General features: G+C 29.7%; 1 pseudogene; it reads left to right on the top strand.

Moving 5' to 3' along the window:
* The first annotated feature begins 70 nt into the window (after positions 1–70).
* Positions 71–23,297, top strand: LOC148872154 (wall-associated receptor kinase-like 22; annotated as a pseudogene).
* The last annotated feature ends 1,539 nt before the right edge of the window (positions 23,298–24,836 follow it).

Here is a 24,836-nt window from a genome sequence, read left to right on the forward strand (position 1 = left end):
GCATGAAGAAGGAGATGAAGGAGAGAGAGAAAGAGAAGGGGAGTTGCCACGTTCAATTTGTTGGGAGTAAATGGAGGACGATGAAGAGAGGAGAGGAAGGTAAGAAAATGAGTGGTAAAAATTAAAAAAAAAATTAAATATATGTGAAATAGAGGAATGGTTCCAACCATACTCGACTGGGCAATAGAGGAACGGTTCCCTATCTGGTCCAATTTTAAAAACCTTGGATAGGGAGTGGGTGCCTTGCCTTGAGCTTGGCTTGGTGTGCGGTATGGCTTGGCCCAAGGTCGGACCCTTGGCATGGCATGACCCATACTGGCTTGAGTCACGGGCTGTGCTGAACCGACCCCAAAATTATCCTAAAGGAGGGAGGCATGGCCCAGGACGCCTCGTGGGTCAGCACAATATGACTCGCACTTTGTGCAGGCCACATACGGGTCATGTCGTGCCGACCAAGCACCACCCAATTTACACATCTACTTGAACCTGCCCAATACTAGGGATGGGGCAAGGAAGTTTGAGGATTCTCCATCCTTAATGAGGAGTGGGGTGCCTTGCCCCTGAACTCGCCCTACATTGAGGAGTGGTTACTTGGGGACGGGGTGGGGATGGGGTAGAATGTTTTGACTATGGGGCAGGGAAAGGGATGGAGTGCCCTGCCCTGAACAGATCCCGTTGTCATTCCTATATAATTGTTAATTATTGGTGAAATTAATAAAAATGTTAGCATTTATAATTATTTTTATTTATTTAAAATTAATCGAAATTTTATTTAAAAATAATAAAAATAATAAAAATCATTAAAATTAGTATAAATTATTAATAAAACTAAATTTATTAAAAAATTGTTCATATTCAATTAGCAATAATTATTTTTTACAAATCAACATTAAATAAAAAATAAAATTATTAAATATTTTAGATTTTTTCTTAGATCACACAGGTCCCTACGAGTATAATAGTAAAAAAAAGATGGATAGAGAAACCTAGGCCTCAAGTTTACTGGGCCCCAAAGAAAACATTGTCAGATTTGATATAAAAAGAGTTTTGATAAATAACAAGTCATTTGCTAGTGATTTGAGTTTATTTGTCAGTTGATTTTTCGATATTATATATTTTCTATATCATATCATAGTGGAAACATGGTACTCAGACGTCATGACTGATGTTGCTAAAGGATTGGAAAAGAAAAGATATGAATCATTGTACCTCAAGGAACGCGGATGTTACGGTTGGCAAAGTTTGTGGATGCAGTTTCCATGAATTGACCTAGAATTGTATACTGCCTTGACCTCCTCAACTTCACTCACAAGTTTGAAGTGAAAAAATGAAATGAATAATTGTCTCCCTGTTTTTCCCCATTCAAATGAACCAACTTCACTCACAAGTTTTTCCCCACCTGATATTCATGTCGGTGAAAGAATAAAGACAAGCTTTGCTAGCTGTTTGATAATTGTCTTCCTGTTTTTTCTTGACTAGAGGCATATGGTAGCTACCGAAGCTTCCGTTACGTCTAAGCCGGGTCAAGGTAGACCCGAACTACATAATCCAATTTTAAAGCATTATAAGTCAAAAGTAATTCAGACCCTAAGCACCATAAGACATTAGGTTTAACATTAATTCTAGGATGGACGAGGAGCCAAATTGAAGTCTAAGTCGTTGAGTGAAGTCAACGGAAGAAGCCCAGCAAAACTGAATAATTGGTTCATTTCAATGGGGAATGGTATGCTTAGACAGCCACTTAGAACTTGGAAGATATATTAATATATATATATTAATAGGATAGGGGTGCTCTGTGCAGGAAATGAAATCTACTCCTGCAAGTAGATTCCTACGTGAGAATAACCTAGTAATTACAGGAATTAATGGAATCTACTGATTATTACAGTAATTAATTACTATAATTTAATAATTATTATTTATTACAGTAATTTAATAAATATATAATTAGTGATTATAGTTAATAATTACTGCCATTGTAAATATTGTTAATAACTAGATATTAACTTTCAAATTATAAATACTGTCATTAAAAAATTACAGTTAATAAATTACTGATTATTACAGTAATTTAATAAATATATAATTAGTTATTATAATTAATAATTACTGTTATTATAAATATTGTTAATAAATAGATATTTACTTTAATTTTACTTTAAATTAAAATTACAAATATTGTTATTAATAAATTTAGTAATTATTGTTATATTAAAAATGTTATTAAAAGTATTGTTATTGATTATTTAAGAAAATATTATAATTACTGACTATTATAGATAAATATTGTTAACTTAATTTAATTTTGGTAATTATTAATTTCATCAATATTATTAATAAATCCTATTCATAAATTTAATATTTACTGTTATATTAAAAATAACTAAATAATATTATTAAAACTATCATTAATGATTATTTAATTAAATAGTATAGTTGCTTACTATTATTGACAAATGTTGTTAATAACGTTCTGACAACCGATGGTTCGATCATCCGGTTCAAACGGATGGCCCGTTCTGACAACAAAAATTATAAGAAAAAAATTATGGAACTGTTCTGGCCACCGGTTTTTGGGTCAATAGTTTGATCATCTGGTTCAAATGGACGGTCCGTTTTGACAATAAAAATTATAGGCAAAAAATTGAGTTTGTGAGGTCCATTAAGTAGTATCATAGGTGTTATATATGTCATTCAAGCGTGTGATTCATACGACCCAAAATGGAACCGTTTTGGCCACTGGATTTTGGATCGACGATTCGACCATTTGGTTCAAATGGATGACCCATTCTGACAATAAAAAATTACAAGCAAAAAATTACGAAACCGCTCTGACCACTAGTTTTTGAGTCGATGGTTTGATCGTTCAGTTCGAATGGATGACCCATTCGGACAACAAAAATTATAGGCAAAAAATTGAGTGTATGAGGTCCATTAAGCAGTATTATATGTGTTATGTCATTCGAGCGTGTGACTCATACGACTCGAAAATGGAACCGTTCTAGCCACCAGTTTTCAGGTTGACAGTTCGACCGTCCGGTTTGAACAGACGACCCGTTCTAACAACAAAAATTGAAAAAATAAAAAAACGGCCAAAAACCATTGAACAGGTCAACAGGTTAACGATTCGACCACTCGGGTCAATGGGTCGTTGACCGATTCAATGGTTTTTGGCCAAGGATTGGAATTGGGGTAAAACGGAACTGGTTGCCTAGATGGTTCCCAATTAAAAAAAAAAAAAAATGGATGACCCGTTCTAACAAAAAAAATACAGGCAAAAAATTGAGTGTGTGAGGTCCATTAAGCAATACCATACGTGTTATGTCATTCGAGCATGTGACTCATACGACCTGAAAACAGAAACCATTATGGTAACTAATTTTTAGGTCGACGGTTCGACTGTTCGGTTCAAATAGATGGCCCATTCTAACAATAAAAATTAAAAAATAAAAAAATGACCAAAAACTATTAAACGGGTCAACGGTTCGACTGCCTGGGTCAATGGGTCATTGACCGATTCAACGATTTTTGGCCAGGGACCGAGGTTAGGATAAAATGGAACCGATTTCCTAGATGGTTCCCAATTAAATAAAAAATAAAAAAAAAGCCAAAAACCATTGAATGGGTCAACAGGTTGTTGGTCTGATCACTCATGTCAATGAGTCATTGACCGATTCAACAATTTTTGGCTAGGGACCGGGTCAACGGGTCAATGGGTCAATGGTTCCATTCCAGGCCCTATGAAGCAGGGCCCCTCCGCTAGTCTATAGTTAATCTACTAGACTACTACTCACTGCTTCCAAGTTAGCTGAAAAAGTAGGGTTCAGTTGAAGTTCATGTTAAGATTAGGATTAAAAAGTATGAATCCAACTTAATTTTGGGTTGGATTAGGGTTGAGGCCTTGATCAACCCAACCCAATTAGTATCTAACTTAATTTCATATTTGCATACATAAATATTATACAAATATATATTTATACATTATTATTATTATTATTATTATTATTATTATTATTATTATCTTATTATTAATTTAATAATATTTTGTTATTTTATTAATATTAGGGTTTGGGATTTTTTTTCATAAGTTATAAACAGTTAAAATAAGAATGGGCCATTCTGATTCTAATTCTAGGCACTTATTTCAGGAAACCAAACGGATCCTTAACATTTTATATTGCTTTGGGCTCTGGCCTTCCGGTTGGGTTTATTCAAATTTTGATAATTTATATTTAACATCAAATGATTTGTTTAATATCCAAGAATTCCTATTTTCCCTTCTTCAACCTTTGCTTCCTCTTTTTTCTCTGTTTTATGCAATCATGGCAAAACTACAACCTTCCCTCCCAAGTTTTGTTTTTGAATCTTACAAGGATTGCCAAAGTCCTACCCACTAGGATCCTTATATCCCTTCAATCCTTTCTTCATGGCTTAACGAATAGGCTTCCTATTGAAATTTCTTTTGTAAACCACATACTTTGACAAATTGTTTGTTTCTTGTTTTTGTTTACCTACTATACTATACTGTATACATTGGGGTTCGAAATTTAATGAGGTTTTGTTGAAAAATGAAGTTTTGTTGTAAAGGAGATTACAGCTGAAAATGCAAAGAAGAAAAAGTTTCTCTTTAATGCATTACTTTCTTTCTTTTTAATGCATTACTTTCCTTATTAGTAAAGATAAAAATTTCTCTCCCTAGGCTAGGCGCAGTAATATTTGAACTATTCTCTCATCCTCTTGAATTTTCCAATTTCAAGGTTGATGCATATAACTTTAACACTAAAAAGATGGTCCATTTTATATTTTATTTAGCGTTGCTGTTTGCTTGATTCCTTGGAAATGGCCTTTCAACTAATAAAACTATTACAGTTTTTTTTTTCCTATTGTTTAATCAGTTTGGTTTGGTTAATCACGTAACCCCCAACATGCTCTTTTTTCTTTCAGTTTTCTGTGGTGTTATTTGAAAATTTAAAGAATATTAAAGGATAAAAGAGTCTTTCAACTGATTCTGTCAAATAATCGAGATCTGCTGCGAACGCAAGCATGTAAAATGGGCTATGTGATCAGTGTATTTGTTTGAAAACACAAATAACCAAACCCAACTCAGGATTTAACCTTCCAACAAATTCACCAAACCTTAACCTCCTTTAAAATAAATCCCTATTATTTAGTTACCCACAAAACATTCATTTCCCCTTTCTCTCTTGCACACCAAGGATGAATTTTCAAAAATGCAAATTTCAAACCCAAGTTATATAGACTCACCAAATAATGAACACTTGGTAGCTTCTAAATTCACATCTTATTATCAATAATTGTTGTTTTTTTTTTTACTTGGTAATTTTGTGATCCTTCTTCTTTCCTAGCATTGTGGCTTGATAGAATAAAGTTGTCATTTTCCAATTAAGGAATGGTGGCTTGGTTAAAGGGAAAATTTATTATTGGTTTTCCTGAAAGTCTTTCAATTGAACTGAAAGGTGTATATTAGAACTAGAAGCAACCTGTTCATCTATGTTTCAGTTAAGAACATTGAACTTCGTCACTTTTGTAGGTTTGAAGAGCCTCAAACTGGAACCTCACAGGGCTTATTTTGAACATTGCACTTCGCATCATCCACAAAGATGAGCCATTCTTATCGTTTATCATGTTATATATGTTATCAAATTTATCAATTTCTGGGTTGAGAAATGGAAGTAGGTAGCAAATTTCTCAAAAAATCCAAGCCAGATCTGTATTATCTATCTATATATATAATAATTTAGACCTAGCAAAAAGTTGATCCAACCCGCGACCCCAACCTAAACCAACCTGAAAAAACAGGGTTAGGGTCTCATATTTAGCTACTTGAATGTGAGAATGGCTCGACCCAGCCCAACCCGGAAAAACTGGGTTGGGTCGGGTCATGGATCAACCTGCTGACCCGATTATCAAGTCTAATAGGGACTATTTATGCATTGTTAGAAGTTTCCACTCTTTAATTTTTTCTATTTAGTCTTTACTATTTATTGTTTACTCTTTAAATTGTTAAATTTTAAGTTTTTTTTTATTTTGTATTTCGAATTTTAAGGTTAATTCCTTTAATTTTGGAATTTTTCATGTAGTTTTTCTTTATTTTTTAAATTTTAGTTATTTTTTAGGATGACTTGAATTGACCCATGGGTCAACCCTAACCCAAACATTTAGGGTTAGGGTCTAGCATTTGATAACCCAACCCAAAATTCAGCTCAACCCAAAATCAATCTGAAGTGTCTTGACCCGAAGTGTCTTAACCTGAACATTTAGTGTTAGGGTGTAGTGAGAACCCGTGTGATGCACAGGATTTGTTAAGCCAAAGCTAAATAATAAAAAGGGTCATTTACTAAAACACCCATATAGTTTGATGGATTTACTAAAATCTATCCTATAGTTTGTATTTTACTAAAACACCACTTATAATTTGCAATGGATTTAATCAATCTTCCATTAGATGACAGTGGAAAATGACAATGTTGACATAATGTTCATTTAAATAAATTTAATCAAAAGAAAATAAAAATAAAAATACCATTTTTTCCCCCTAATAAGACATGAACAACCACTCTATTGGCTATATTTGGTCTTTTTTTCTGTACAAAAAAGTTTTACGGGTATTTTTGAAATAAAAAATCATGGGCCTAATGGCAAAACAAACATGCCTTGATGAAAGATTGATTAAGTAAATATGTAAAACTATAAGGTGTGTTCTAGTAAATGATCCTAATAGAAACACATAAGAGTATGCAATTATTTAATATTTTCAACTTTTTAAATAATTAATAATTATTCATATTTTATATACTACTTTTAATAAATTTTTTATAATATAAAAACAACAATAATTAATTCTAGTTAGGTATATTCATCAACTCGACTTTAGTTGGTCGGTTTTCTAGTATTTAAGGTTGGTTTTAGTTCAAAAATTTCCAAATCGACCAAGTTGGGTCAGTTTCGCTTTGACCATTTGTAAACTGGACAAAATTGAATGACCTGACCATTGATATAAATTAATATTTTATATTTTAAATATAATTTTTAATATGGAAAAATGGGAAATTTACCATATTACTTAGTCTAAAATGTTTTATATCATAAATTTAATTTTTAAATTTATTTTTTAATAATTGCATTGTTATTTTTAAAATTTAACTTTTGAACCAACTAACCAAACCAAAAAATTGACCCAAACTAGTACAACCTGACTACGTCAGTTTTCACAAAGGGTCAGTCGGTTTTACCTAACCAACTCCCCAACCTGACCAGGTCAATTTGGTTGGCCAAACAGCCTAAATAGTATAATCTCAAAAAATAGTTTAATCACTAATAAATATTAATTAATAAGTTATAACAAAAATAAAATAAATACAATACGTACAACAAAAAAAATTAAAAGTTTCAATAATAATAGTTTAATCTCCAATAATTATTGAAAGTTTTCTGTTAAATTTATCCTTAATTATTGAAAATACATCTATCACAAAAAAATAATAAATAATTACTAAAATACAATAAATATTTATATTAGTATATCTAATTATACAATAAATATATATTAAGAGTTTAAAATTATTATTAATAAATATTAATTTTTATAAAAGTTATTTTCTCAAATTATTAACTGATATAAGAAAAATTAGTTATTTACGATATTGTGTAAAAGTATTAAATTATTATTAAAGTTATTTCATTATTAATTTTGTAAAATATTAAATTATTATTAATTCAAATACTATGTTATTGTTATTTATCTACTTTTCAGATTTTTTAAATTTATTACATAATTTCTTTATTTTAACTAATTTAAAATCTAGTTATGTTAAATATTTTGTTATTTAAAATATTTAGTTATTTAAATAATATGTAAAATATTTAAAATATTTTGCTACTTATTGAATTTAATAATACATGAAATTATAATTTATACTATTAATACATAATTTAATTATTAATTTTGTAAGAAATTACATTATTATTATTTTCAATATTATGTTATAATTATTTTTCTACTTTTAATAATTTTTTTAAATTTATTACATATTTTCATTTTGTTAACTATTTACAATCTAGTTATGTTAAATATTTAGAAATTTAAATATTTAAATAAGATGTAAAATTTTTAAAATTTTTTGTTATTTAAATTTTTTTATTTAAAGCTATTATATGTTATTAAAAATTTTTTATATAATTACATAGATATTTATAATATTTTGTTATTTAAGATATTTATTTATTGAAATATTTAAATAAGATTTTATTTTTTAATGATAAAGTTTTATTATTTGAATAACACTTAAATTGATAATCTAGAAAAACATAATTTAAATTGTTAGTACATAATTTCGTGATATATTTTGTAAAAATATAAAATTACTTTTTATGTTTTTAATAAATAGTATAAAGTTATTATATAATTTTGTTAGATTATTTAAATAATTATTAAATTTTTTAATTCAAACTTTCTGTAGATAAATATAGATAAAAATTGGGGGAGAGGATAAAAAGGAATTAGAGATAATTTGGAAGAGAAACTTTGTACTAAACTAGAAATGTTTATGGAGATAAATACGAATTAGAGATAATTTAGGAGAAAGTGGGGGATAATGGGGAGGTAGCTTAGGAGAACATATTATTTAGGTTTTTGGGAAAGTACATCTCATTGGTTGTTTCAAAAATGACATGGAATTAAAAAAAATAAAAATAAATAAAAAAAGGAGAAAATTTCTAGACTTTCTTGTTTTAAAATATACTAGAGGGGACCCATGTGATGCACGGGATTTGTTAAGTTAAAGATAAATAATAGAAACATGTAATAGTATACAATTTTTTATATAATAATTAATAGTCATTTATATTTTATATACTACTTTTAATAATTTTTATAACAAAAAATTACAATAATTAATTTTAGATAGGGTTGTTTATCAAACTTAGGGATGGCAATTTTCCCATTTCCCCAATTACCATGGGGATTATCCCCGAATGGGATGGGGATGGGGATGATTTTGCCCCTCGCGGGGACGAAGTGGGGGAAATTTTCAACGGGGATGGCATGGGGATTGGGAGAGCACTCCCTGCCTGTGGGACCTCGATCCCCGTCACATGGGATTCCCACTAATATATGTATATATACGCATACATTTATATAGTATATATGTATATATGTACGTCTATATGTTAATATTTTTAAAAATATGGTTGAATATGTTTGAGTCTTTTCTAATAGGATTATAAATTTTAATTATTATATTTTTATTTTTTAAATGAAATAAAAAAAACAAAAAACATAATGGTTGACATTATAAAGAATCATGGGGAGTGGAGATCCCCATGGAGACGGGGATGGGGAGAGGCTCCTCGTCCCCACCCCACCCCGTTTCCATTCCTAATCAAACTAGTGAAACTGACCAACTTGATTTCTATTACTTCATATTGGCTTTGGTTCAACAATTTCCTATAGTTTCACTTTGGCCATTTGTAAATTGACTAAAATGGAATGACCTGACCATAAATATATATTAATATTTTATATTTTAAATATATTTTTTCAATACAAGAAAGTAGGAAAATTCCAATATTTCCTAAGCTAAAACATTTTATATCATAAATTTAATTTTTAAAATTTTTTTAACAATGCCATTGTAATTTTTTTCAAAATTTAAATTTAATTTTTAATTGTAAATCATTTGAACTGACCAACCAAACCAAAAATTGAACCAAACCGATATAACTTGAGTGACCAACTCCCAAACCTAACCAGGTCGATTTGGTTGGCCAAACAACATACAACTAAACCAAACCAACTGATGAACAATACTTCAATCTCTAATAACTATTAAAAATGTATAGAGGAAATACACAATAAATTAAATTTAAAAAGCCAAATAACAATAGTTTAAACTCCAATAATTATTGAAAATTTTCTATTAAATAAAAAAACAAAAATTGATTTATACATAATTATTGAAAATATATTTAACACATAAAAAATAAATAATTAATGAAATAAAATAAATATTAATTTTAGTATATATAAATAAATAATAAATATAGATTAAGTTTTAAAATTATTATTAATAAACATTAAATTTTTTTGAAAGTTATTTTCTAGAATTATTAATTGGTATCAATGAAATTAGTTATTTACAATATTATTTATTTATTAAAATAATATAATTATTTAAATTTTAAAATATTTATTACTTGTTGAATTTAATAATCCATAAAATTATAATAATATTAATACACAATTTTGTTATTTAACTATTTAAAATCTAGTTGTGTTTAATATTTCATTATTTAAAATATTTAGTTATTTAACTAAATATTTAAGATGTTAATCTATGTATTATAATTGACAGTTATTCAGTAACTATTTAAAATATATTATTAATTGATTTAATAATTATTTAAAATATATTTATCACAAAAAATAATAAATAATTATTAAAATACAACAAATATTAATTTTAGTATACATAAATATATAATAAATATAGATTAAGCTTTTCAAATTATTACCGATAAACATTATTGTTTTTGAACCAACTGACCAAACCAAAAAATCGTCCTAAACCAATACAACATGAGTGGGTCGGTTTTCACAAAATGTCAATCGGTTTCAGCTGACCAACTTCCCAACCTGACTAGTTCAGTTTGGTTGGCCAACTAGCCTGCAATCAAACCGAACCAACTCATGAACACTTATAATTTCAGCTAAATTAATAGTCTCATCTCTGATAAATAACAATAGTTTAATCTCCAATAATTATTGAAAATTTATAGCAAAAATAAACAATTATTGAAAATATGTTGACAATGAAATATACAATAATTACAAAAATACAATAAGTACTAAAAACATATTAACCTAGTCAATAAATAGTATAACCTCAAATAATATTTTAATCTCTGATAAATATTAATCAATAAGTTAAAACAAAAATACAATAAATACAATAAGTACAATAAATTAAATTGAAAATTTTCAATAATAGTAATTTTATCTCCAATAGTTATTGAAAGTTTTCTCTTAAATAACAAAACAAAATAAATTTATACATAATCATTGAAATACATTTATCATAAAAAACAATAAATAATTACTAAAATACAATAAATATTATTTTTAGTATATATAATTATATAATAAATACAGATTAAGAGTTTAAAATTATTTTTAATAAATATTATTTCTTTTGAAAGTAATTACTTGATATAAGTGAAATTAGTTATTTACAATATTATGTAAAAATATTAAATTATTATTAATTTCAATATTATATTGTAATTATTTTTCTACTTTTCACAATTTTTTTAGATTTATTACATAATTTCTTTATTTTTAACTATTTAAAAACTAGTTATGTCAAATATCTAGTTACTTAAATATTTAAATAACCTATAAAATATTTAATATTTTTTATTATTTGAATTTTATTTATTTAAATCTATTACATATTATTAAATATTTGAAAAACATTTAAATTGATGATACGGAAAAACATATTTTAAATTGTTAGCACATAATTTCATGATATATTTTGTAAAAATAAAAAATTATTTATTAGATAATTTCATTATTTTAACTTTTTATTTGAATTTTATTTATTTAAAGCTATTACATCTTATGAAATATTTGAAAAACATTTAAATTGATAATCTAGAAAAACATAATTTAAATTGTTAGTACATAATTTCATGATATATTTTGTAAAAATCTAAAATTATTTTTTGTCTTTTTAATAAATATTTGAAAGTTATTATATAATTTGTTAGAATATTTAAATAATTCTTAAATTTTTTAATCCAAACTTTCTTTAGATAAATATATATAAAAAGTAGGGAAGAGGATAAATAAGAAATAGAAATAATTTAAGAGAGAAACTCTCTACTAAATTGGAGATAATTTTGGAGATAAAAAGGAATTAGAGATAATTCTGGAGAAAGTGATGGAGGTAGTATAGGATAAATTTTAGGAGAAGAGATTATTTAGGTTATTGAGAAAGTGCATCTCATTGGTTGTTTCAAAAATGACATGGAATTAAAAAAATAAAAAAGGAAAAAAAGGAAAACATTTCTTCACTGCCTTGTTTTAATATATATATATATATATATATATATATATATATATATATATATATATATATATACATATAAGGTGATTCTATTCTTCAATATAGAATTAAATATGGAAATTAGATGCAGAAGGTGTTATGCAATCAATGTATGAATAAGTTACCCCTAATAATCTAATAGTTAAGAATCAAAGAGGACGGAATTAAAGGGGGAAGAGTAGATATTCGTGTTTTAAAAAAAAAAGGTTATGTATAAAAATAGGTATTTCTTTAAAAATAAACAAGTAATGGAGAGTTCATTCATAATTTGTTAAAAATGATAAAATACTTACATGTGGGTGGGACAAGTGGCTTGTTTTCATTAGGTTATTAGAGAGGAGGGTATATATTAGTTAGTAGGAAATCCGAACTCATACATATAACCGCAAGCATCCTAGTTATTAATTGGGACAATCGGGTCTAACCCAATTAGACCCAATTATAGTTTTCTTTTTCTTTTTTAGTGATTACAGTAAAGATGAAGGGATTGAGAAAGAAAAGGAGGCGGACATGACCAAGTACATGTATGAACTAGAGTAACAGCATGTCAAGCAAGAATGTGAGCCACCTTGTTGCATTGTCTAAGGCAAAACATTAATGAGCTATGCAAGATATTGGATAGTATGTGTTAGGCAGTGTATGTCCTTAGTACCAATCATATTGATGTACAGATACATTTATTGTAAACGAATAAAAGTACATTATTGTTTCATGTTGATATTGTTATTTTTCTATGAAATTACTCTTTAAATTGGACACTTATGAGACTTGTGTTAGTTTAAAATGTTCTTAGCCGTTAGATAGACTTGGAGAGTTTATCCTGGTAAGGCTGACACTGATGTTGTGCCAAAGAAGCTGGGGTACTTTGTCTCAACTGCTAGGGTTAGACCCAAAGCGCATGCAATGTGTGTTTGGATGAAACACTAAACCCAAACCATTTTCTAATTATGTCTTAGACCTTAGAGATTGATAGGAAAAATTGAAAAATTACACATAACACCTAATCTTGATTATAGTATTGTATTAGGTGTAGGATTGGGCTATCTTTGATATGCCAATCAGTGAGGTCCATTGAGGATCAAAACCTAGGTATGTTGGGGCAGTCTGAGAATTTATTTAAGTGGGTGATCATAGTGATAGGATTGACCCCTTTGTCAGACAAAGTGAATTAAGGCTTACACTCTCTCTGATAGATACTTAAACTATCGACAGTGGATTTCGACTATGTTTGAGATTTGGTTTTGCAAATCTCAAACATATATATATATATATTATAAAAAATGTTTGCAAAAGGTTTTAATTCATATAATCTATCCGAGCAAAGAGTGTGACATTGTACCTTGCAGATAGGGGAGAGGTTCTTCCCTATCGGGTAGTGTTTGATCATTATGGGCTGAGAGGTTAAGTGTAGACCTGTTCATGGACCGGGTCGGGCCGGGCTTTTATTCTTCATTAATGGAAATATGTTAGGCCCAAGCCCAAGCCCGGCCTGACCAACGGGTCTACAACTTGGGCCCGAGCCCGGCCCTAACAAAAAGCTCGAAGCTCGAGCCCGAGCCCGAAGCCCGACCTAATAAAAAAAATTAGAAATTTTCCCTATTCAATAATCAATAAATCAGAATTTATTTACATTAAAAAAAGAATATAAATTCAATATAAATTCTGAATTCAATAATCAATATAAATCAGAATTTATTTACATTAAAAAATAATATAAATTCAATATAAATTCTGAATTCAATAATCAATATAAATCAAAATTTATTTACATTAAAAAGAGAATATAAATTCTGAATTCAATAATCAATATAAATCAGAATTTATTTACATTAAAAAAGAATAATATTCAATATAAATTCTGCAATATAAATCAAAATTTATTTACATTAAAAAAAGAATATAAATTCTGAATTCAATAATCAATATAAACCAGAATTTATTTACATTAAAAAAGAATATAAATTTAATATAAATTCTGAATTCAATAATCAATATAAATCAGAATTTATTTACATTAAAAAAAGAAAATAAAGAAGGGAAAGAGGATGTGGAGAAGAAGGGTTCGGCTGGAAAAAGAAGGGAAAGAGGCAAAGAGGTGAATAAAAGAGGGGTATTCGATTAGGGCTTCTAAGTTTAATTATAGGTCGGGTCGGGTTGGGCTCGGGCTGGGCTATTTTGGCAAATCCCGAGCCCGACTCGAATTTATTACGGGCTGGGCTTTTTGGCCCGAGGTTAAGCCCACGGGCCCATATACCTGTTCAGGCCCATCCGGGGTCGGGCCGACCCGGCCCATGAACAGGTCTAGTTAAGTGTAAGAGACCATTAAGGGATGATTACTTGTTGGGCTTTATCTTACTTAAGTCCATTATCCTTGAGTCTTCATAGGATGACTGAATTCAATGATCATTTAAGTGTAAATGTTGGGCCCATAGTGATGTGCTCAGGGGTTCACTGCGTTTAGTAGTGAATACGGCCAAGCCTTTTAACAGAGGCTAGGCCAAACCCATGTGGAATTATGTATGGTCATTGTGGGGTCCCACGCCATACAAATCAGGCCAAAGTTGTCTATGCAACACCCCTGGGTCAAGGGCCTTATAGCTGGTGGGGCGAATTTGGGTTTGGATCTGGGTATGGAGAACCTAATCTTAAAAGAAGATAAGGTATATCTCTAATTACAGTCCAGATCTGATTTAGATCTAGATTATCTCCTAATTAGATTAGGAGATAGCTACATAAGAGATTATAAAAGAGGAGGGGGCGGACCAGTCCAAGACAACTTCATAATTTTGTAGTTTCTGGTTCTCTCTACACCCTTTTGTCTCCCAGTTCTTTTCTAGTTTGACCTCAGCTATTTGGGATGATATATATCAGCTTTTCCTCTGATTTTTCCAAGAAAAATTTAGGATATATCAGGCTCAATTTCCCTAACTCAATCCAAGCAGTTGGGTTGCAATTTTGTTGAAAACTATGTTACTGAACTGACTTCAGGAATACAATGAGTCATCTTCAGTGGAGATTGGTTTTATGACTGATTTAGGCATGAACTTCCACCTTGTGATCTGTGTTTGTGGTATCCATATCAGGTACACATCTCTTTCTTTGATTGGCTTCAAATCTGGGCCGATTCATTGCAAGACCGATTGTAAAAAATGCAGTTTTTCAAAACATCGAGAATTCGATTCCTAGAAGAATTAGGAATTTTTTGAAATTTCACCTAATCATCTACCATGGTTTGGCCATCCATATGATGGATCCTAATCCTTCCAACAATGGTATCAGAGTACTAGGTTTAGCCCTTGGACTGAACCAAACTGCATTTTAACCAAAATTCAAATCGACAAGAACTAGTCTAGCTGATTTGAGCAGTTAGCATAAATCTTTGAGAATTCGGTTCTTAGAGTGGGAAAATAATCTAAAATTTTTATATACATATTCTGATATATTATATAATTGTTCTATTATGGATTCTTGAAATCTTGGGTTAAAAGTGTGATGGAGATCAAAATCTTGATGGTCACAAGATTTGTTTACAACGAATTTATTAATTTGATTATGTGGTCTGTAATTAATTATTTTTCTTTTTTAGAAAGAATGTATTAGGTTTTTTTTATGTAAGCAATAAAAATTAGGGTTTTTTCTATTTTTTTACATCAGAGAAATCGCCGGAGCTTGCAGAGAAGATAGAGATTGCAAATGGAGATCAATATACAAATTATAGTTTCGTAGAAATGCAGTTTTTGTCCATATTGGATTTGGACGATCACACTATCATCCCTAGCCTTTTATTTCTGATTATTTGCTATTTATTCGCTGATATTATTGTGAATCATAACCAAGAATTTCATATCATTACCTATGTGAATTGATGCATGTTTTAGACACCAAACCCTAGGCCGATCTGACATAGTTTTGGTTCAATCTTGTTGGATCGAACCCATGGTTCCTTGAGATCTGATCACATCCCCTTGGATCATGGTGGGTTTGATGGCCTATTGCATAGACCAATTCGGCCCATACTTAAAAACCCCCTTTATGTTAGAATAAATCAAGACTATCCCATTTCAGCATGGACTGCTACATTGGCCAAACTGTTTTTTGCAATTTAGCCCATATACCAAGATAAATTATTAGATAACTTGGTCCACTGATGTGATAATCATGTGTTAATCTAAATGGATATGAGTTTTACAAGTTTTAAATCGATATAGATTAATTATGTAAGTGTGTGTAATGTGTTGAATGGATGTGATTCGTTCATGGGCCATAAGTGCTTGGCCCATGTATTGACTTGTGTGGCTCTCCACAGTCATCATGGCTAAATGCACATTATTTCCATGATGCCCATGGATCATTATATGATCTATTTTTATAATGGGCCCCTTCAATAGTTTCCTCCCCAAGAGAAACCTCACGGGAAACCCTATCCCATTAAGGGCCCATTTGAATCAGACTTTACGAAAGTCAGTGGGAGCCACTATGGTATGACCTAAATTCGACCTATGGACTGGTATACACGTTCCCTCATGATTAATATAAGTGCAATGAGATAGGGAATATCATAAGACAATTTCTCTAAAGGCCTTTCATCATTAATATGAAAACATGTTGAATTGGTGGGTGGAGATGCACCATGAAATTGGGCTATCTATTTCATTGAGATAATTAGTGGAATTGCTTCATGAGATGAAAGGGGCGTCATAAACTAGTAGGAGAGGCCTATCCTAAAATAAAACACTCTTCCATTGTACCTTAAGGCTCCCAATGTGATAGGTTTGCACTTACCAAATAGAAAGGTTTAACCTAAAATAGAAAGGTTTAACCTAAAATAAACCTTAAGGCTCCCAATGTGATAGCTAACCAGCTCATAACCATGTCATACAAATGAAAGGTTATATAAATGAATTGGAGGATCTTCACTCCCAACTTGACAATGACACCAAGATTGATACCGTCCTGAACACACTACCCTTATCCTTCAATCAGTTTGTCATTAACTACAACATGAATAAACTAAAAGTTAACTTGTGGGAGCTTAGCAATATGTTGCAAAGAGGCAAAGAACTAATTAACAAGGATAAGCCGATAGCCATGCTTGTTGAAGGTGGCAAATCTGGTAGGAAGAAAAGGGTAAAAAGAGGCCTCAAAAAAAGAGAGGCAAATTAGAAATGCAGAAGAGCAATAAGTTATCTAATAAATATCACTTCTATAAGCAGATTGGGCACTGGAAGAGGAATTATCCTTAGTATTTGGAATCCCCAAGAACAAAGAATGTAATTCTGAATCTCTTGCCATAGAGATCAATAAATTGGTCACTTCTTCATCCTAGTGTATTGACTCTGGGGCTTTTATTCATGTATGTAACACATTGCAGACGTTTAAGGAAAGCAGAAGGCTGAATGATGATGAGGTTGTGCTTAACTTGGGGATGACTGCAACTATTGCAGCTATTGCTATAGGAGCAATAGATTTAATTTTTAGAGATGGAATTGTTACATTAAAAGATTGTCTTTATGTACCTTTACTTAGAAAAAATCTGATTAGTTTCTAAGTTGTGTAAGGATGGTTATTCTATTTTGTTTAGTAATAAGATTACAATTAAATTGAATGACAAATTCGTTAGTCACAAAATGCTTGAGAATGGATCATTCTCTAAAAACAAATGTGACCGAAACTGTATCGGAACACATCCCCAAGAAAAGAGCACGGTATATAGTTAATCCTATGTGCCTATGGCATTACCGACTTGGCAATATTAGTATAGAATGTACCACAAGATTGGTGAAGGATGGTCCTCTAGATTTTCTCACTGTGGAAGATCTACCAACTTGTGAACCTTGCCTCCAAGAAAAAATGGCAAAAAGGCTATTTACATGTAAGCCTCAAAGAAGTACGGGAACATTTGACCTAATACATACTATATGTAGTCCCATGAATGTTTAGACACGAAACCAACACTGTTATTTCATAACTTTCACCGATGATTATTCTCGATATGGTTACATGTACCTAATGAGACATAAATCTGAATCTTTTGAAAAGTTCAAGAAATTTAGACAATAAGTTGAGAAATAGTTGGGGAGACAAATCAAAACCCTTCAATCAAATCAAGGAAGTGAATATCTCTCTAAAGAATTCAGGGACTACTTAAAGGACAATGGGATTATATCACAATTATCTCCTTTTGCTACATCACAATTAAATGGCATAAGAGAGAAAAAAAATCGGACTCTACTAGATATGGTCCGATCACTCCTTGTCCATTCAGAGTTGCCCATATCCTTTTGGGGGCATGCATTGGAGACTGCAATTTATGTGCTGAATCGTGTTCCAATTAAGTCAGTTCGAGAGACTCCTTATGAGCCATGGACTGGAAAGAAACCAAGTGTAAGACACTTGAAAATATGGGGTTGTCCAACATAAGTCAAAAGACAAGTGTAGACAAATTGGAATCCAAAACTAGTCGCTGCTTATTTGTAGGCTACCCCAAGGACTCCATAGGGTATCTTTTCTATAACCCACAAGAAGAAGGGCCCTGATGGAAAGGTTGAGACCTATAAAGCTCAACTTGTAGCAAAAGGGTACACTCAGAAAGAAAGAGTCGATTATGAGGAGACCTTCTCGCATGTTGTCATAATTAAATTAATCTAAGCTGAAACTCAAGGTTTAAGACTTTGGATTAGGCTTCGATCAATCCTCATCTTGACCCAACCTACCCAAGTTGCACGCATCGTAATATTCATAATTGGACTAGACCAAACCGAGTGCAACCCATGCATGCATTACTTTGGGTTTTCTTTTAACTTTTTTAAATAGTATTGAAGCGAAAGGAGGTATGAGGGATGGGCTACCCCCATTTAGTGTAATTTTGATAATGTATTACCAGTTTTTAAGGTTAACTGGCCTAGCCCAGTCCACACCTTAAGTGTAACAATATTTGTTTGGGCCTACAGACTTGCCCATGTTAATTATAAAACCATGATTTTCTTACAAATTATATTTTTTATTTAATTCTATTCTATTATAAAAAACATATAACATTTCTATATATATTAATATAAAATTTCTTATCTAAATAATATATAATAATGTTTAGCATATATACATATATCTTACAAGTTGAGTTTATTAGGGATTGCTTAGCTTGAGCCCTATCCGCTAGGGTCGTCATTGGATTTCAAAAGTTCAATATCCAATTAGGCTTCGAATTCGATTATCCTAGATTTGGATGCTAGAACTTAGAACTTGCATCTGGTTAATAATTCGACAGGATGTGGATTTGATCCCATCCAATTTGATTAAAATTCACATCTAATAAAAATTTATTATTTTGTAGATATGTAGTATAATTATGTATAGACATAGATATTATGTGTAATTATATATATGCACACTTATACTTTAAAATTCAAAATCCAACCTAATAATAATCAAGTGTGGATGTAGGTCTAGATTTCATAATCGGATGTTGATGTGGATGCAGCTGGATTTGATTTGAATCCAATCCGTTTACAGCCCTACTACCCACATTATGTGCGACCTTGGTGCATATCTGAGCTAGACTTAACTCAAAAGAAAATAGTTGCTTGAGCCAGAAAACTTATAGATCTAATCGGGTTATGTTAAGCTATAAATAATTTGTTACTTTTTATTATTAATTTTAATTATCTTATAAATACTAATTTGTATTAATTTTTTAATTTTTAATAGTTGCTAAATAAAATCTGCTAAAATTTAATATTATTTATTAACTTTAGAAATTTGTTTTATTAATTCTACAGCCTTACTACTTGCATTATTTGTGGGCTTGGTGTAGATCTAAGCTAGACCTAGATCAAAAGAAAATATTTGCTTGAGTCCAAGGTTGGGCTAAGATATAAATGGTCATCCCTAAGAAAATATGGAATGTAAATAGTTTATTTTTTTATTTTTCATTATTGCTTACTTTTTATTATTAATTTTAATTATCTTATAAATATTAATTATATTTAAATAAGATTAAATTCTATTTTAGTTTTTTAATTTTTGAACTACTAATTAATTTTTATTAATTATAGTAATTAATTATTAGGTTTCAAATTATATATAGATTACTATTATCATTACTGTTATAATTATATATTAGTATTATTTATATATTTATTTTTATTATTATTATTATTGTTATAATTGTATGTATTAAAAATATCTTGTATTGTGTATCACATGTTATGGGTTTCTAGATGAGTGATAAAACAAGTTCGATCTATATTTTAAATTTTCATTAATTTGTTTATCATTTTTAATGGATCCTCTATTTTATATAAGTCTCTTGTGTAGTATGGGCACTATACACAGTAAAGTCTCAACTCATAAAAATTAATTAATTAAAAATACATTAATACAAAGTACAAAGTACAACCTTAAAACACAGGTTCTATTTGCAATATATTGAATCCATGCTTAAATCATAATATTATTAAAACTATCAATCAATATTTTTTGTATTTAAATTTTTTAGTTTTATTAGTGTTTATTAAGTTTGATTTTTAGGTGGAATTGAAATATTTTTAATATTTATTAGTTTTAAGTGGAAATTTAGTGGATTTTTTTTGTCTTATGTTTGATTGTTTAACCTCAACCTATTTATGTTGCATTATTATTCACACACTTCCTCTCTCTCTCTCTCTCTCTCTCTCTCTCACTTAAATGTCTTTTTCTAAATATAATAATAGCATGCATTAAAATAAGAGGCAATGGAAACCCCAAAGGTCTCTCTCTCTCTCTAATAGTGTACAGATTTATTGATTTAATCAAAACAGACAATGATTACTTTTTATATTTTTAAAACAAAACAAAATACTCAAAATACAAAAGATAGAGAAAACAGATAAATAGTTTCTTTCAAATGAGAGACATGCTAACATGGACTATCCAATATTATATATACATACATATAGATAATATTATTTTTATTTGAGATTCAATATTTATTATTTTACTCTATAATCATATCTAATTTAAAAAATTAAGTCAAATTTAATTTGTAATTTTAACGTTTTCATAATAACTTTCATTTGAATTAGGAAATTGAATTACAAAGATTAATATAGCCCCATATACTTTAGAGTGGAATTTTTTAGACAGCCATATATCTAATTTGGACCCATATCTCACATTTTCTGAGAGTAAACAAACATGTGTGAGGAAGAAAACTTCTATTCGAGAGAAGAAAGTATCCACTTCTTAGATACTATAGTTTGAAGACTTTAATATGTACACATATATTAGATTAGGTGTTTTTTCTAAGAAAATAAAGTAAGAATTAATTATCAAAACATGGGGGCGACAAATACAAAGCTCTACAATATATGTATGCGATTTCTTTTTTATTTTTTCACTCTAATATTTGCTTTCCTTTTAATACCCAAATAGGGAAAATCTATGATGTGGAAAAGATATGGTATGGGAAGAGTTCTGATCAATCAAAACTCACCCATGAATTTTGATAAATAACACCTGATTGGCTACTAGGTTTATGATTCCAGTTAACTGGTCAGAAGTTTTTTAGATATGATATCTTTTCCATATCATAGTTGAACCCAAATAAATATACTTCAAATGCAAAGGAGTAGCAAGCGGTAGAAAAGTAAATACTTCACAAGTCTTGCCTAGGGAAAAGAAGAGAAAATACTCTTTACGTTAATTTTCCTCTAACTCCACGTCAAAACACTCAACTTTAAATCTACAAAAGAATGCCATCTTATAAAATGTAATTCCACTTTTGGACTGAACTAATGATAGGAAGATTTAGAAAATAATTAAATTATAATGTTAAAATATAGGAAGCTTTGTTTGAAATTCATTTTATAGTATTAAATATATTATAGGTTTTTATAATATAAAAATATTTAAATTTATACATAATAGATTCTACATGTTTGTACGTGTATAATATATATAACATAAAATACACTATTTTCAATTTGTAATACATTTCTATCTAATTGGAATTTTATCATATATACATATATACATATAACTTCTACAATTTTCTGTTTCTAGTTATTCTTGACTCCTCAATTTCCTTGGATTTTGCAGGCGCTGGACTAGGTATAATGTTACTTCTCTCTAATTATTTTCTATACCAGGTTTTGAAGAAAAGACAAATAAAGAAACGTAAAGAAAAATTTTATAAAAGAAATGGTGGCTTGTTGTTAGAACAACAAGTTTTGTGAAGAGAAGGCAATGTTGAGAAAATAAAAGTATTTACAGTAGAAGAATTAGCAAAGGCAACTGGTCAATATAATGAAAATCGAGTTCTTGGTCAAGGGGGACAAAGGCAGGGCTTATAAAGGCATGTTGTCAGATGGTAGAATTGTGGCAATTAAGAAATCCAAGATAGTTGATGAAAGTCAACTTGGGCAATTCATAAATGAGGTTGTCATACTTTATCAAATCAACCATAGGAATGTGGTTAAATTGTTAGGTTGTTGTTTAGAGACAGAAATTTCATTACTAGTTTATGAGTTCATCTCTGCTGGAACACTTTTCTACAAGTAAGGATATCCCATTCTCATGGGACAACCGCCTAAGAATTGCAACAGAAGTTGCAGGAGCAATTGCCTACTTACATTCAGCAACTTCTACACCAATTTACCACAGAGACATAAAGTCTTCAAATATCCTCTTAGATGACAAAGGTAGGGCTAAGGTGTCTGACTTTGGGATTTCAAGGTCAATTGCAATTGATAAAACTCATTTAACAACTATGGTAAAAGGGACCTTTGGATACATAGACCCTGAATATTTTCAGTCAAATCAATTCACAAAGAAGAGTGATGTTTATAGCTTTGGAGTTGTTCTTGTAGAGCTCTTAACAGGGGAGAAGCCAATTTCTTCTACTAGGCCAGCAGAAGGGAAAAACTTAGTGACATATTTCATTTCTTCAATAATGGAGAGCCATCTTTTTGATATTGTTGATGCTCAAGTCCTAAAAGGTGGTAGAGAACATGAAATCCAAGTGGTTGCCAACATAGCAAAAAATGTTTGAATTTAAATGGAAATGAAAGGCCGACAATGAAAGAAGTTGTATTGGAGCTTGAGGGATTGAAGAGGATTGAAGGATATTCTCAAGTTCAACATAAAATTCAAGAGGTCGAGTGCATCATGGATAAGCCACTAGGTCTATAGGATACAGGTTCAACTTCAACAGGATGTAAAAGTTTGGAGAATAATGCCATATCACAACTTGATGTACAACAACTACTGCATGATCCAACCTTTTAGTCATCTTTCTTAACTAGGATAAAGATATATACTAGAAATATTGAACTTGTGTAGTTGTTAAAATGTAACATGTTGTGTATTTATATTGTATGGACATAATGTTTTAGATATGCATCATGTAGACTCTCCCATGCTTATGTTTACTCAAACTTTCTTATGCTTATGTGTATACATGCCCTTGTTGCTTCACTACAGTTGTGTTTTAGGCATACGAGTTAGCTATATAATCCATATTTGACACTAATAAATTAGGGTATAAATGGTATCTTGAAAGGACAATATTTTAGCATAATTCAAGAGAAAAAGATAATATCTTGGCTATTAGTTTACATACCCAGCTCAACACTAATTTTGATCCTATACAAGGAAAAACACTTACAATAGCTTTTCTTTTCTAATTACTAGTAAGTGTGTACATACTTTGCACACGCAATCTTTGATGATGACGATGATAGTAAATAGTATGTTTCAAAATTTTCTATATTTTTTTTATATTTCTATGTTTATAAAAATCATTCTTATGTGTTACACTTATTTTTGTTTAATGTGATGAATATGCAATATTACATATGTGATCAAATGTTTTCTACAATTTCTTTTTTGTATTTTTATACTTTTGTGTGCTTTTCTCTTTTTAAATTTTTATTATTATTAATTATGACATATAAGGTTGATGCATTTTGAAAACAAATTTCATTTTTGGGTTGGTTTTAAATTTGTATTTTATTTCTATCATCAATAAAAACAATAATTCTTTGTTATATTTATTTTTCTTTAATATAATTAATCAATATAGGATTATACAAAAGAATCGGAGTTAATACTCTAAATATAAAACTTAATGAGCAGGAACTGAATGATGAGAAATGTAGTAGCTTAAATTATATTTTGTGTCCTCACAATTAGAGAGGGACCAAATTCAAAAATAGGGGTATTTTGTCAAGAATAAGATTCAGTAAATGTTAATGGGAATTAATACCTTAAATAAAGGACTTAATGAAAAGGATTTCAATGAGCACAAAAGTGCTTCAAATTACATTGCTATCCTTACAATTAGAGTCTTAAGCTTAATATGTTATATTCTTTTTTAGGAAGTCTTAAGCTTCATTTATTTCCACAACATGAATACTTGACTTCTTTCAAGTTATATTCTACTTCCTCCCCATATTTACATGCCCTAAAAGCTAATACGTGGGCCTGATTGTTCGAGGATCTACTTACATGCCCTACAAAATGTTTAGGAAGTTTATTTACTAAACAAAATAATAATTGAACTTAAATCTAAAATTTCTGTTGTTCTTAGCTATTCACGTGCTGCACTATCCGTTTTGCATCCATGCGTAGCTTCACTTCTTTTATCCTTCTACCACGAGCTAGTTGAAAATCTCTTCTCCTGTTTGTACACTAATTCAGTTGCAAGTTATAATAGATAAAACTAGCACT

Source organism: Nelumbo lutea, chromosome 2 (assembly GCF_056320005.1).
Source record: "Nelumbo lutea isolate HS-2025 chromosome 2, American lotus-T2T, whole genome shotgun sequence".
In the NCBI taxonomy this organism is placed as follows: Eukaryota; Viridiplantae; Streptophyta; class Magnoliopsida; order Proteales; family Nelumbonaceae; genus Nelumbo; species Nelumbo lutea.